The sequence below is a fragment of the Chiloscyllium plagiosum genome, unplaced genomic scaffold (genome assembly GCF_037043375.1).
Source record: "Chiloscyllium plagiosum isolate Xiang-an unplaced genomic scaffold, Cpla_swu_hap1 HiC_scaffold_2, whole genome shotgun sequence".
In the NCBI taxonomy this organism is placed as follows: Eukaryota; Metazoa; Chordata; class Chondrichthyes; order Orectolobiformes; family Hemiscylliidae; genus Chiloscyllium; species Chiloscyllium plagiosum.
In genome coordinates this window covers 101,680,640-101,695,309 of record NW_028270140.1, presented here as the reverse complement: position 1 = coordinate 101,695,309, position 14,670 = coordinate 101,680,640, and positions in this window count along the sequence as shown.

Here is a 14,670-nt window from a genome sequence, read left to right as displayed (position 1 = left end):
TAGACTATTTTCTAAATGGGGAAAGGCTTTGGAAATCTGAAGCATAAAGGGACTTAGGAGTCCAAGTTCAGGATTCTCTTAAGGTAAACATATAGGTTCATTTAGTATTTAGGAAGGAAAATGCAATGTAAGCATTCATATCAAGACAGCGAAATACAAAAGCAGAGATGTACTGCTTAGGCTGCATAAGGCTCTGATCAGACTGCATTTGGAATATTGTGAACAATTTTGGGCCCCATATCTAAGGAAGGCTGTTTGGCATTAGTGGGGATCCAGAAGAAGCTTATAAGAATGATCCTGGGATGAAAGACTTGTCAGATGAAAAACGGGCGAGAACTCTGGATCTATATCCGATGGGGTTTAGATGTGGGGTGAAAGGGATTTCATTGCAATTTACAGAATACTGAGAGGCCTGGATAGAATGGGCATGGATAAGATGTTTCCACTAGTAGGAGAGATTGAAACCTGAAGGCACAAACTCATAGTGAAGGGTATACCCTTTAAGAATCGAGATGAGGAGGAATTTCTTTTATCAGAGGGTGGTGAATCTGTTGAACTCATTGCTGCAGAATGCTGTGGAAGCCAAGTCCTTGAGTGTATTTAAGACAGAAATAGATAAATAGGTTTTTGATTTGCATAGGGATCAAGGATTATGGGGAGATGCCAGGAGAATGGGACTGAGAAACATATCAGCCATGATCAAAAGATAGAGCAGACTCAGTGGCTTAAGTGGCCTAAATCTCAACCTATATTTTATAGTCTGATGGGTAAACTAGGGATTGTCAGGCATAAAGACACATGAAGGTGCAGAGGATGCCCTTGCCTGAGCCTTTGTACCAAATGCAATTTGCATTGCTTTCCATGTTCGATCAACTAGTAAATGCACACTGGAAATGGAAAATGGCCACAACCATACCCAGAGTGGCTGGGGTCAGTATTTCTTTACTGTCTGAATGCGTGGGCTCTACTTTAGATTAAATTAGATTAGATTACTTACAGTGTGGAAACAGGCCCTTCGGCCCAACAAGTCCACACCGACCTGCCTAAGTGCAACCCACCCCTCTAATTTTACCCCTTCACCTAACACTACAGCCAATTTAGCATGGCCAATTCACCTAATTATGACAACATGAGGCCATCAAAGGGCAATGAAATTAATTAGGCACTTTTACAGCATAGCTTTAAGTCTTCTGTATTCATAGTGCCCTGCATGTGAAATTCATGCAGTATATAACTGTGTGGGGCACAAATGCTATTCCCATGTAATCTTGGTCATCAGCCAGTTAGGATTGAGTCATCGCTGTGAAGGAGAAGTAACCACAGGGAACCTTAAAAGTAGCACCTGCAGACCACTAAGATAGAGATAATGCAAGATCCCATTGGCAATACAGGGACATAGAACTAATTTCCTCTTACCTTGAGCTTTACCTATTCGTTAAGATAGATGATGTAGGGCTGGGAGGTCAAGGGCTCATGTAGCAATTTCAACCTCCCACTGTTGCTTTGCATACACCAGAATACGGTGAAATGTCAAAGATCCATTTCATGGCCCACCTTGTCTCCATGTCTCACTGTATGAAGGAGTATGATAAGTTGTCACGAGTGAGTGATAAGAATGTTGAGTACTCACATTATTAAGCTGTTCTGTTTCTTATGTTCGGCAGCATCCAGGGAACAGGAGATTCGACATTTAGGGCACAGGCCCTTCTTCATTTCCTGAAGAAGGGCCTGTGCCCGAAACGTCGAATCTCCTGTTCCCTGGATGCTGCCTGACCTGCTGTGCTGTTCCAGCAATAAAGTTTCAACTTTGATCTCCAGCATCTGCAGACCTCACTTTCTCCTTGTTTCTTATGTTCCCCACACAGACTCATTGTAAGCATGATTGATGGATACAGTCATAATGGAGTTATGGCTATGATGTTCCAGCAAGCCTAGGACCAGCAACAACCTCCATTGGATCATAAACATCCTCAAGATGAAGCAATTACCACTGTAGGTCCCCTCAGGATGGAGTGGAAGTACAGGAGGCCGAGAGTCTGTTATCTTCAATGCCATTTCCTCCAAATGTGTGCAGCACAGTGTTGCTGTAGGCTGAGGATATCTCAGCACACTGTCATCGAACTGTGTCATCTGCTGGAGTGGGAACTTCAGTCTGAAGCAGAGTGGCCGTGCTATCTCAGTGACCATCAGAGTAGCATCTGTGCTAAACTTTCATTCAACTGGCTTTTTCCAAGGAGCCTGGAGGAATATATGGGATCTCTCAATCTTTAACCCACAGGTGTATCAAGACTGTTACCAGTGTAATTTATGAAAGATCAAAGCACTTCAGTTGATTTCCCTATGACAAAATCAGTGCTGTAGTTTCAGCAGTAGGCTTTGCTAACAAAGCTGGCACCTCCTAGGTGCAGGACATGACAGACTTTACACACATTTCGTTGAGAAGGTTGTGTCATAATGCAGCTGAACGCATCAACGGAAAAGGGTTCCATTCTATGTTCAAGTCACCTGTGATCATCGGTATCACATACCAACAGTCTGTGTCAGGTACCTTGGCAGCTGCCAGGATGTCTAAATCCTTGAGAACTGTCATGTTCTTGCTGTATTTCAAGGCATGGAATCCTACGAGGATGGTTACAGAAAGACAGGGCTACACTCTGACCACGGCTTATGACTCCATTACAAACCATCTCCGACTGAGTTGGAGCGTAGTTTCAATGTTGCTTGTTCTTCAGCAAACGTCATGGCAGAGCAAATAATAGGCCTGCTGAAGATAAGGTAAAAACAAGGACTGCAGATGCTGGAAACCAGAGTTTAGATTAGAGTGGTGCTGGAAAATCACAGCAGGTCAGGCAGCATCTGAGGAGCAGGAAAATCGACGTTTCGGGCAAAACCCCTTCATCAGGAATAGAGGCAGGGTGCCTGCAGAGAGATAAATGAGAGGGGGGTGGGGGTGGGGAGAAAGTAGCATAGAGTACAATAGGCGAAAAGGGGTGGGGATGGAGATGATAGGTCAGAGAGGAGGGTGGGGGAAGATAGCAAAGAGTACAATAGGTGAATGGGGGCCCACTCTGCCGAGCACATGCAGGTCCTGGGCCTCCTCCACCGCCGCTCCCTCACCACCCTACGCCTGGAGGAAGAACGCCTCATCTTCCACCTCGGAACACTTCAACCCCAGGGCATCAAAGTGGATTTCACCAGTTTCCTCATTTCCCCTTCCCCCACCTCACCCCAACTCCAAACTTCCCGCTCAGCACCGTCCCCATGACCTGTCCTACCGGCCTATCTTCCTTTCCACCTATCCACTCCACTCTCCTCTCAGACCTATCACCTTCATCCCCACCCCCATTAACCTATTGTACTCTATGCTACTTTCTCCCCACCCCCACCCCCCACCCCCTCTCATTTATCTCTCCATTCTGCAGGCACCCTGCTTCTATTCCTGATGAAGGGCTTTTGCCCGCAACATCGATTTTCCTGCTCTTTGGATGCTGCCTGACTTGCTGTGCTTTTCCAGCGCCACTCTAATCTAGACTCTGCTGAAGATAAAGTTTTGATACTTAGTTTGGGTTGGGTAAGCCTTGCAGTACACTCCTGATATGTAAATGGAATAGACAATGAGGGGAGGTGATGGACTCTGAAGAGCTGGGAAAGCAGAAACAGACTTCTCAGGAGGAAGATGAGGACATTGAGAAGGCCAAGCATTATCTTCTATAGAACAGCACAGCGTCAGGTACAAAAAACTCAATTAACATTCAGTTCTAGTGAATGTGAGTGGGATTACTGGTTGATTGTTAATTTGTTGGTGCACAAAAGGCAAGCAATCTGCTTTTGTTTGGAGAGGTAAGTACAATAAGACCATACAATTACAGGAGCAGAATTAGGCCATTTAGCCCATCTGGTCTACTCCACCATTTAATCATGGCTGATATGTCTCTCAACCCCATTCTGCTGCCTTCTCCCCATAACCATAGGTCCTCTGATTAATCAAGAACCAAACTATCTCTGTAATAATTACACTCAGTGTCTTGGCCTTCACAGCCTTCTGCAGCAATGTGTTCCATAGATTCGCCACCCTCTGACTGAAGAATTTCCTCCCACTCTCAGTTCTAAAAGGTCATCACTTCATTCTGTGGCTGTTCCCTCAAGTCTTGATCTCTCTTACTATGGAAGTATTTTCTCCACTCCCATTCTACTAGACCTCTCAGTGTTCCATAAGCTTCAGTGAGATCCCCCTCATCCTTCTAAACTCTATCGAATACAAAACCTGAGTCCTCAACTGGTCCTCATATGTCAAACCCTTCATTCCTGAATTCATTCTGATGGACCTACTCTGGGCCCCTCCAATGCCAGTGTAATCTTCTTCAGAATCACAATATTCCATAATGGTCTAACCACACCTCATCACATAACAAGAGGAATTGAGTATAGAAGCAAAGAGGTGCTTCTGCAGCTGTACAGGGCCCTGGTGAGACCACACCTGGAGTACTGTGTGCAGTTCTGGTCTCCAAATTTGAGAAAAGACATTCTGGCTATTGAGGGAGTGCAGCGTAGGTTCATGAGGTCAATTCCTGGAATGGCAGGATTACCTTACACTGAAAGACTGAAGCGACTGGGCTTGTATACCCTTGAGTTTCGAAGACTGAGAGGGGATCTGATTGAGACGTATAAGATTATGAAAGGATTGGACACTCTGGCAGTAGGAAACATATTTCCACTGATGGGTGAGTGCCGAACCAGAGGACACAGCTTAAAAATACGGGGTAGACCATTTAGGACAGAGCTCAGGAGAAACTTCTTCACCCAGAGAGTGGTGGCTGTGTGGAATGCTCTGCCACAGGGGGCAGTGGAGGCCCACTCTCTGGATTCATTTAAGAAGGAGTTGGATAGAGCTCTCAAAGATAGTGGAATCAAGGGTTATGGAGATAAGGCAGGAACAGGATACTGATTAGGAATGATCAGCCATGATTATATTGAATGGCGATGCAGGCTCGAAGGGCTGAATGGCCTACTCCTGCACCTATTGTCTATTGTCTATTATCAATATATTTCTGCTCTTGTATTCTAGTCCTCTTGAAATTAATGAAAATATTTTATTTGACTTTCTAACTGCCAGTTGAACCTGCATGTTAACCTTCAGAGAATCCTGAACTAGAATTCCTAATTCCTTTTGTGTTTCATGTTTTTGAAGCCTTTCCTGTTTAGAAAATAGTCTATAAATCTATTCTTCCTACCAAAGTACAAACCATGCATTTACCTGCATTGTCTTCTCTTTGCCCAATCTCCTAGACTGCCCAAGTCCTTCTGCAACCACCCCATTTCCTCACCAGTACCTGTCCCTCCGCCTACCTTTGTGTCAAACTTAGCAACAATGCCCTCAGTTCCTTCGCTGAGATCAAGGTATAACATGAATAGTTGTAGTTCCAACATTGATTCCTGCAGACATCCACATGGATAGCTGCCATCCTGAAAAAGACCACTCTGTCCCCACTCTCTGCCTTCTGCCAGTCAACTAGTCCTCTATCTGTGCCAGTATCTTGACCCTAACACCATCTTATCTTATTCCTCAGTGTCTTGTGCAGTACCTTGTCAAAGGCCGTCTAGAAATCCAAATAGAGCACATCTACTGGCTGTCCATTTACTAACTTGTTTGTTGCCTCCTCAGAGAAATCTAACAGATTTGCCAGGCCTGATCCCACCTTGATGAAGCTGTGCTTGCTCAGCCCTATTTTCCCTGCACTTCCAAGCACTCTGCAATTTAATCTTTAATAATGGACTCTAAAACCTTGCCAATGATCGAGGTCAGGTTAATCAGCCTATAATCTCCTGAGTTCTGCTTCCCTCCCTTCTTAACCAGCGATGTAAAATTAGTCATTTTCCAGTCCACTTGAACACTCCCTTATTTCAGTGATTCCTGAAAGATCACTCCCAATGTCCCTAATAATCGCCTTTGCTTTAAAACTCTGGGGTATAGTCCATCTGGTCCAGTTGATTTATTAATTTTCAGACCCTCAGCCTACCCTGCTTTTCCTTAGTGATGATTACACTTACCTCTTCTCCCTGCTAGTGTCTTCCACTGTGAAAACTATGTACTGCACCTATTCACTTCCTCCGCCATTTCTTTGTTCCCCATTACTACTTCTCTAGCTTCATTTTCTAACGGTCCAATGCCCACTCTTGCCTCTCTCCTACCTTTTATATATCTAAAAAAAACTCTTACAATCTCCTTTTATATTACTAACGATCTTCATATTTTATCTTCTGCTGTTTTAGTTGTTCTCTTATGATTTTTAATGTTCTCCAATTCTTCGGCTTCCCACTAATTTTCACCACATTGTATGTTTTTTCTTTTGGTTTATGCAATCCCTGACTCTTCTTGTCAGCCATGGTTGCCTTGTCCTCCTTTAAAATGCTTATTCTTCCTTAGGATGAGTTTCTGCTGGCCTCCTAATTTGTCCCAGAAACTCCTGCCATTGCTGCATCATTTTCTCCCATGGAAGGTCCCCTTCCAATCATCTCTGGCCAGCTCCTCCCTCATATCTCCTGTCATTAGCTTTACTCAATTTTAATACCGTTACATCTGATTCAATCTTTTGTCTCTCAAACTGCAGGGTGAATTCTATCATATATAGTTACTACACCCTAGTGGCTTTCTTTACCTTAAGTTGGCCTCATTACAAATCATTGTAGAGGGAGGAAGAGAACTTCTTCAAGGAAGGCATCCTTGTAAGAGGATTCGCAGTAGGTTGAAATCTTTGAGGAGAAAGTGAGGTCTGCAGATGCTGGAGATCAGAGCTGAAAATGTGTTGCTGGAGAAGCGCAGCAGGTCAGGCAGCATCCAGGGAACAGGAGAATCGACGTTTCGGGCATAAGCCCTGAAAGAAGGGCTTATGCCCGAAACGTCGATTCTCCTGTTCCCTGGATGCTGCCTGACCTGCTGCGCTTCTCCAGCAACACATTTTCAGCTCTGATCTCCAGCATCTGCAGTCCTCACTTTCTCCTCATTACAAATCAGCAAATCCAGAACTGTCTGTTGCCTAATGTGGCCTCTACCACAAACTGCTCAAAACAAATCTCCTTGACATTCCACGAATTCCTGTTCTTGGGATCCACTACCACCCTGAATTTTCCAGACCACCTGCAATGTTGAAGTCCCCCATGATTATTGTAATAGTACCTTTCTTACATGCCTTTTAATTTTCCTGATTTATTTTCTTCCCCACATCCTGACTACTGTTATGAGACCTGTACACAATTCCCATCAGGGTCTTTTTTCATCCTTTGCGGTTCCTCAACCCTATCCACACAGATTTGATAATAGGGCTTCTCTTTGTTTTTGTTCATTATTACTATTGCTGAATAACTTGAATGCTTTGAACCAATTAATGGCTTTTCTGTATATGATACTCGCATAACGAACAATGTGTAATTGCCGGGATACACTCGTCATTGAAGAAGAACTGGTGCTGATTTTGACAGGGTTGTAAGATAGGATATGGCTAAGATTGTGAAAGCTGAGTATCCCTTGCCTCTTAAATAGTGATAGATATATAATTGTGTTCTTGTATGTCAGCTATATTACTCATGCACCCATGTTGGTTTATATTTGTTCTTCGAGTACATGCCTCATCATGAACAACTCCAGAGCCTCAATGCTTGTCTGGGTGCATGGCTGGGCTTCAGAAATTGCACCATTGTTTGGGTATTCTGGGATGGTGAGAATGTTGAGAATGTCTGCTGAGGGGGAGTAGGAAAATAGGATGAGCAGAGTGCCATAGAGGCATGGTGCATAAGTAATGAGATGAGTTTGGCAAGATAGAATGAGAAACTGCACTAGGTGCAAAAAAAACCCTCCATGAAACAAACCAAAATTGACATTTTGCCAAATTCTGATAAGATTCAGCTTTCTGTGCTATTCTGCTCATAGACCAGTCAAACAAATGAATGTAAAGACAACCAATGCTACAGTATTTTGGAACAAATATTATTCAAGGATCAGAAACAAAATTATCAGAGGGATAGAAACATCTTTCAGCAGCCTGTAGCTGGCTGTTGAATGGCTTGTTATCTGCCTGGTTCCGAAATGAAGGGCATAACAGGTCAGATCAAAAGATTTTTGAAAATAGTGGGAGGGTAACCTAAAAGGGCTAGGAACTGATGATGCAGGATTGAAAATGGTATGAATATCCAGTGGAGACAGTATGATAAGAGTTAGCATCAGGCTTGAAGCCAAGACCTTAACATTTAATAATTTGCAGATTACTTAATAGAATCCCCACAGCGTGGAAACAGGCCATTTGGCCCTACAAGTCCACACTGGCTCTCCGAAGAGTAACACACCCAGACCCATTCCCCTACCCTATTACTCAACATTTACCCCTGACTAATGCACTTTTCCTATACATTCCTGAGCATGCTGGCCAATTCACCTAATCTGCACATCTTTGGACTGTGGGAGGAAATCAGAGCACCAGGAGGAAACCCACACAGACACTGGGAGAATGTGCAAACTCCACATAGACAGTTGCCCAAGGCTGGAATCGAACCTAGGTCCCTGGTGCTGTGAGGTAGCTGTGCTAGCCACTGTGCCACCCTCATGATGATTCTATGATTCTATGATGATGATATGATTTCATGATATGATTCTATGTGATATGATTCATGCATTGAGCAGATTAGGCAAGGACAATTAAATCCCTCAACACAAGACTTGAGGGGAGATTCATGAGGTATTCAGATGCCTATAGATACTGGTATCAGTTCTGTGATGGGTTATTAGGGAGGACTCACTTGTTTTGCAAGTTGCTTTTAAGTGAATTTAAAATGCAAAGCAAATGGTGGATGAGATAATGGTCAAGGTGGCTGTGTTATCTGTGATGGCGTTAGGTTTGTTGTGTGTTGTTGGAGCTAGATTAATGCAGGCAAGTGGAAATTATTTCAATAGTATTCCTCACTTGAGTCTTATGAATGGCAGAATAATTGGCAATGTCAAAAGATCTGTTATTCACTATATAATTATCAACCTCTGACATGCTTTGTAGCCACACTAATTATGAACTATTCCACTTAAGCTTCTGCTCAATGACAACCTCCAGGATTTAATAGTGGGGCATTGAGTGAGGGTGTAGCAACGTCCTGGCTGATAAACACAGACAGATTGCTAACTTGGCCAAACAGCAAGGGATGCTGCATACGTTGGCCAAGTTAAACTTGGAAATCACAAAACTCACAAACCAGATGCAGCGCAAACACAATAGCTAGGTGCTAATGATATTTGCATAATGTAATAGGGCACAGTTATCCTGCACAGACATACCCCCAACAATTTATCCTCTAAACAAACAAAGGCCCAAACACAAAGAAACTAATGGTAGCATGCTATCCAAATGATTGCCTCTGTTTCAAACTATTAAATATATCTCCCTGAGTGACCAGAACTATAGAAAGTTCCAGAAAACCATCTAAAATGTATAAATACAGGGTTCACTTTCAGACCTCTCTCTTGGACCTGATTAGAATCATCTGAGGCCTTCTGAGCAGACCAACATGGTGAGAGGCAGAGACCAGCTGAACATCCAGGGAGAGAAAGAGAGAGAGAGATAGAGAGAGAGAGAGAGAGAGAGAGGGGGGGGAAGGAAGCAACTTCACAGATCCAGAGAGAGAGAGAGAGAGGGGGGAAGGAAGCAGCTTCGCAGATCCAGAGAGAGAGAGAGAGAGAGCCACAGAGAGCGCCTGTGCAAGTCTGCACGAGACTCAGGAAATATTGTAACCTTGAGGGACCAAATAGGTTTAGAGGTAAAGTATGTTTAGTAGTAAAGGTTATTGTAACTTTGTTCCTAATAAAGTTGGGACTATTTTGCATTGGCACAGGCTTGAGTTTGTATTGATTCGATTGCTTCAGTATTGTGGGATATCTGGGCAAATTCATTCATAACTTTTTGGTCAGAGTTGTCTAAATTGTTTTAAGGAGAGACTAACAATAATGGCAATTGCATTAGACATCAAGGGAAATATTTAAATTTACCGTTATTGGAGGTAGTCATTGCCTAGCAATTACATAGCATGAATGTTATTTGCCATTGATCAGCCCAAGCCTTAATGCTGCCCAGGTCTTATTGCATGCAAATATGGACTGCTTCACAATCTGAGGAGTCGTAAATAATTATGAACATGGCAATCATCAGCAAACATTGTCACTTATATGTGAAAGAAGCACAAAGTTTACTGATAAAACAGCCTGGGACTGGGATTCTACATTTAGGAAATCTTACAGTGAGGTTCTTAGGATTAGATGCGTAGTATCCAACAGCATGATCATTTCGCTTTGTGCGAGATATGAATCCAACCAGTAGAGAGTTCACCCCCGATTCTCATTGACTCCAGTTTTGCTCAGGCTCCTTGATATTGCACTTAATACTGCTTTAATGTCAAGGATCTCAAATCTCACCTTACCTCTGAAATTCAACTCTTTTGTCCATGAATGGACAAAGGCTGGACATCAGCAAACAGATTATTGGTGTGGTAAGTTCCACTTTGTCAGTAACACCTTCTAATATTTTGTTGCTAATTGACAGTAGAATGACAGGATGGTAATTGGCAGTATTGGATTTGTCCTTTTTTTTGTGCAATCATAGAGAGTCATAGAGGTTTTCCAACATGGAAAGAGGCCCTTTGGCCCACAGTGTCCATGTTGGACATTAAACATCCAACTATTCTAATCCCATTTTCCAGCAGTAGGCCTGTAGCCTTTTAAGCAATTGCATTTCAAGTGCTCATCTAAATAGTTCTTAAACATCTTGAGGGTTCCTGCTTCTACCACACTTTTAGGCAAAGATTTTCAGATGCCCACAACCCTCCAGGTGAAAAAAATGTTTCTCAACTCCCTTCTAAACTCAAAAAGCTCAGCAGATCTGGAGGGATTTGTGGAGAGAAATCATATTATGTTTCGGGTCAAGTGACCCTTCCTCAGAGTCGTTCTGATGAAGAGAAAGTGAGGTCTGCAGATGCTGGAGATCAGAGCTGGAAATGTGTTGCTGGAAAAGCGCAGCAGGTCAGGCAGCATCCAGGGAACAGGAGAATCGACGTTTCGGGCATAAGCCCTTCTTCAGGAATGAGGAAAGTTTGTCCAGCAGGCTAAGATAAAAGGTAGGGAGGAGGGACTTGGGGGAGGGGCGTCGGAAATGTGATAGGTGGAAAGAGGTCAAGGTGAGGGTGAAAGGTCAGACTGGGGTGGGGGCGGAGAGGTCGGGAAGAAGATTGCAGGTTAGGAAGGCGGTGCTGAATTCGATGGATTTGACTGAGACAGGGTAGGGGGAGGGGAAATGAGGAAACTGGTGAAATCCGAGTTCATCCCTTGTGGTTGGAGGGTTCCTAGGCGGAAGATGAGGCGTTCTTCCTCCAACCGTCGTTTTGTTGTGGTCTGACGATGGAGGAGTCCAAAGACCTGCATATCCTTGGTGGAGTGGGAGGGGGAATTGAAATGTTGAGCTACTGGGTGGTTGGGTTGGTTGGTCCGGGTGTCCCAGAGGTGTTCTCTGAAACGCTCCGCAAGTAGCCGGCCTGTCTCCCCAATATAGAGGAGGCCACATCGGGTGCAGAGGATGCAATAGATGATGTGTGTGGAGGTGCAGGTGAATCTGTGGCGGATATGGAAGTTTCGTTTGGGGCCTTGGAGGGAGGTGAGGGGGGAGGTGTGGGCGCAAGTCTTGCACCTCCTGCGGTTGCAGGGGAACCGCAGGAACCTTCCCCTGCAACCGCAGGAGGTGCAAGACTTGCGCCCACACCTCCTCCCTCACCTCCCTCCAAGGCCCCAAAGGAAACTTCCATATCCGCCACAGATTCACCTGCACCTCCACACACATCATCTATTGCATCCTCTGCACCCGATGTGGCCTCCTCTATATTGGGGAGACAGGCCGGCTACTTGCGGAGCGTTTCAGAGAACACCTCTGGGACACCCGGACCAACCAACCCAACCACCCAGTAGCTCAACATTTCAATTCCCCCTCCCACTCCACCAAGGATATGCAGGTCTTTGGACTCCTCCATCGTCAGACCACAACAAAACGACGGTTGGAGGAAGAACGCCTCATCTTCCGCCTAGGAACCCTCCAACCACAAGGGATGAACTCGGATTTCACCAGTTTCCTCATTTCCCCTCCCCCCCACCCTGTCTCAGTCAAATCCATCGAATTCAGCATCGCCTTCCTAACCTGCAATCTTCTTCCCGACCTCTCCGCCCCCACCCCAGTCTGATCTTTCACCCTCACCTTGACCTCTTTCCACCTATCACAGTTCCGACGCCCCTCCCCCAAGTCCCTCCTCCCTACCTTTTATCTTAGCCTGCTGGACAAACTTTCCTCATTCCTGAAGAAGGGCTTATGCACGAAACGTCGATTCTCCTGTTCCCTGGATGCTGCCTGACCTGCTGCGCTTTTCCAGCAACACATTTCCAGCTCGTTCTGATGAAGGCCACTTGACCTGAAATGTTATCTAATTTTTCTCCACAGATGCTGCCAAACTTACTTTGCTTCTCCAGCAATTTCTGTTTTTGTTTCTGATTTACAGTATCCGCCGTTCTTTCAGTTTTTAGTCCCTCTAAACTACTTGGTTCTTAAAACTATAGCCTAGGTTATTGATGCTTCTACTAATGGGAAATGTTCTAACTACGCTGCCTATGCAACTCAGAACTTTATACTTTGTAATCAGATCCCCTCTCAGCCTTCTCTGTTCTAAGGAAAATAAGCCCAGTATCTCTCATAGATGAATCACTCCATTCCAGGCAACATCCTGGTGAATCTTCTCTGCACCTCTTTCAGTGCAATCATATCCTTCCTATACTGTGGTGAACAAAACTGCACACTGGACTCCAGCTGTGACCTCCTTGTTCTTGAATTCAATGCCTTGACTAATGAAGGCACATATCCCATGTACCTTCTTAACTACCTTATCCACCTGGAGGCTCATATCCAGCACTTTCTCACATTATCAGGTTACCAGCCTGATTATCACTTCACGGAAAAGAGTTTGAAATTCTTCAGATAAGATAAAGGGAAATCTTCAGCAGCCTGATCTAGCATACACTTTAATAAAAAATGTAGAAAGGCAAATTTTCAGGAGCAGCACCAGTCATAACTAAGAATGACTCACAGCTATTTGTTATGGTGGGCATTTAAACAACACTGGAGGAAGCAGAAGCTCCACCAATATCCCTTGAAATGTCAATAGCTCTTCACCAACAACAAGGCTCAAAACACCACCTATCTGGAAGGAAGTAGCCAGATGTTATTGATGTTCAACACCATCCTAGACTGGCACACCATGTATGCTAATGAGTTGGCCAGTGTGCTTAGTTCCACCAAATATTACTGCAACACCAGCATCCACCTGACGTGAAAAATTGCCCAGGTATGTCCTGTACACAACAACCATGACAATTCCAACTCAGCCAATTGCTGCCCAAACAATCTACCCTCAATCATCAGTAAAGCGATAGAAGGCATCATCAACACTGCTATCAAGCATCATCTACTCAGCAATAACCTGCTCAGCAATGCTCAGTTTGGGTTCCACCAAAGCCACTCATTGTAGCCTTGGTTCAAACGTAGACAAAAGAGCTAATTTACAGATATGTGGTAAGAGTGACTGTTGCATTTGATCAGGTATGGTATCAAGAAACCCTAGGAAAACTGGAGTCAATGTAATCAGCGGAAAACAAGTTAGAATCATATGTGGGACAAAGGAAGGTCATTATGATTGTTGGAGGTCAGTCATCTCAGTGCCAGGACATCTCTGCAGGAATTCCTCATAATTGTGTTCTAGGCCCAACCATCTACAGCCACTTAAACACCATTTGCAACTCTTTAGACACTGAAGTAGTACATGTTCAGATGCAGCAAGACCTGGACAACATCCGGACTTGGAATGGCAAGTAGCAAGTAATGTACACACAACTCAAGTGCCAGGCAATTACCAGCTGCCTAAAGAGAGATTGTAACCATTGTCCTTTGATATTCAATGACATTGGCATCACTGATTCTCCCCACTATCAACATCCTGGAAATTACCATTGACTACGTATCAAACTTGACCAGCCATGCTGTGGTTGCAAGAGGTCAGAGGCTACAATCTTGCAGCAAGAAACTGACTTCTTGAGTCTACAAAGCCTGTCTCAATCTACAAGGTATTTTATGAGTTTTGAGAAGATTTGTAACTCAAGTTGAGGTTCTGGATGTTCAGCAAGCAAACTTACAAGGAATATGTTAAGAGTGTTATGGAATATTCCCCACCTACCTGGATGAGTGAGTGCAGTTTCAACAACACTCAGGAAGCTTGACACAATCCAAGACAAAGCAGTCCGTTTGATTGATACCCCATTCAACATTCACTCCTTCCACCACTGACACATAGTGGCAACAGTGCGTACCAGTGTGTACAAGATGCTCTCTAATGATTTACCAAGACATCTCAATTACTTTCCTCAACATGACCTCTACCACCTCAGTTAAAATGAACAAATCCGGGGAATACAACCACCTCCTAGCTCCCCTCAAAGCCACATACCATCCTGATTTGGAACTACATTAGCTGAGAATATGTTGCTGGAAAAGCGCAGCAGGTCAGGCAGCATCCAAGGAGCAGGAGAATCGACGTTTCGGGCATGAGCCCTTCTTC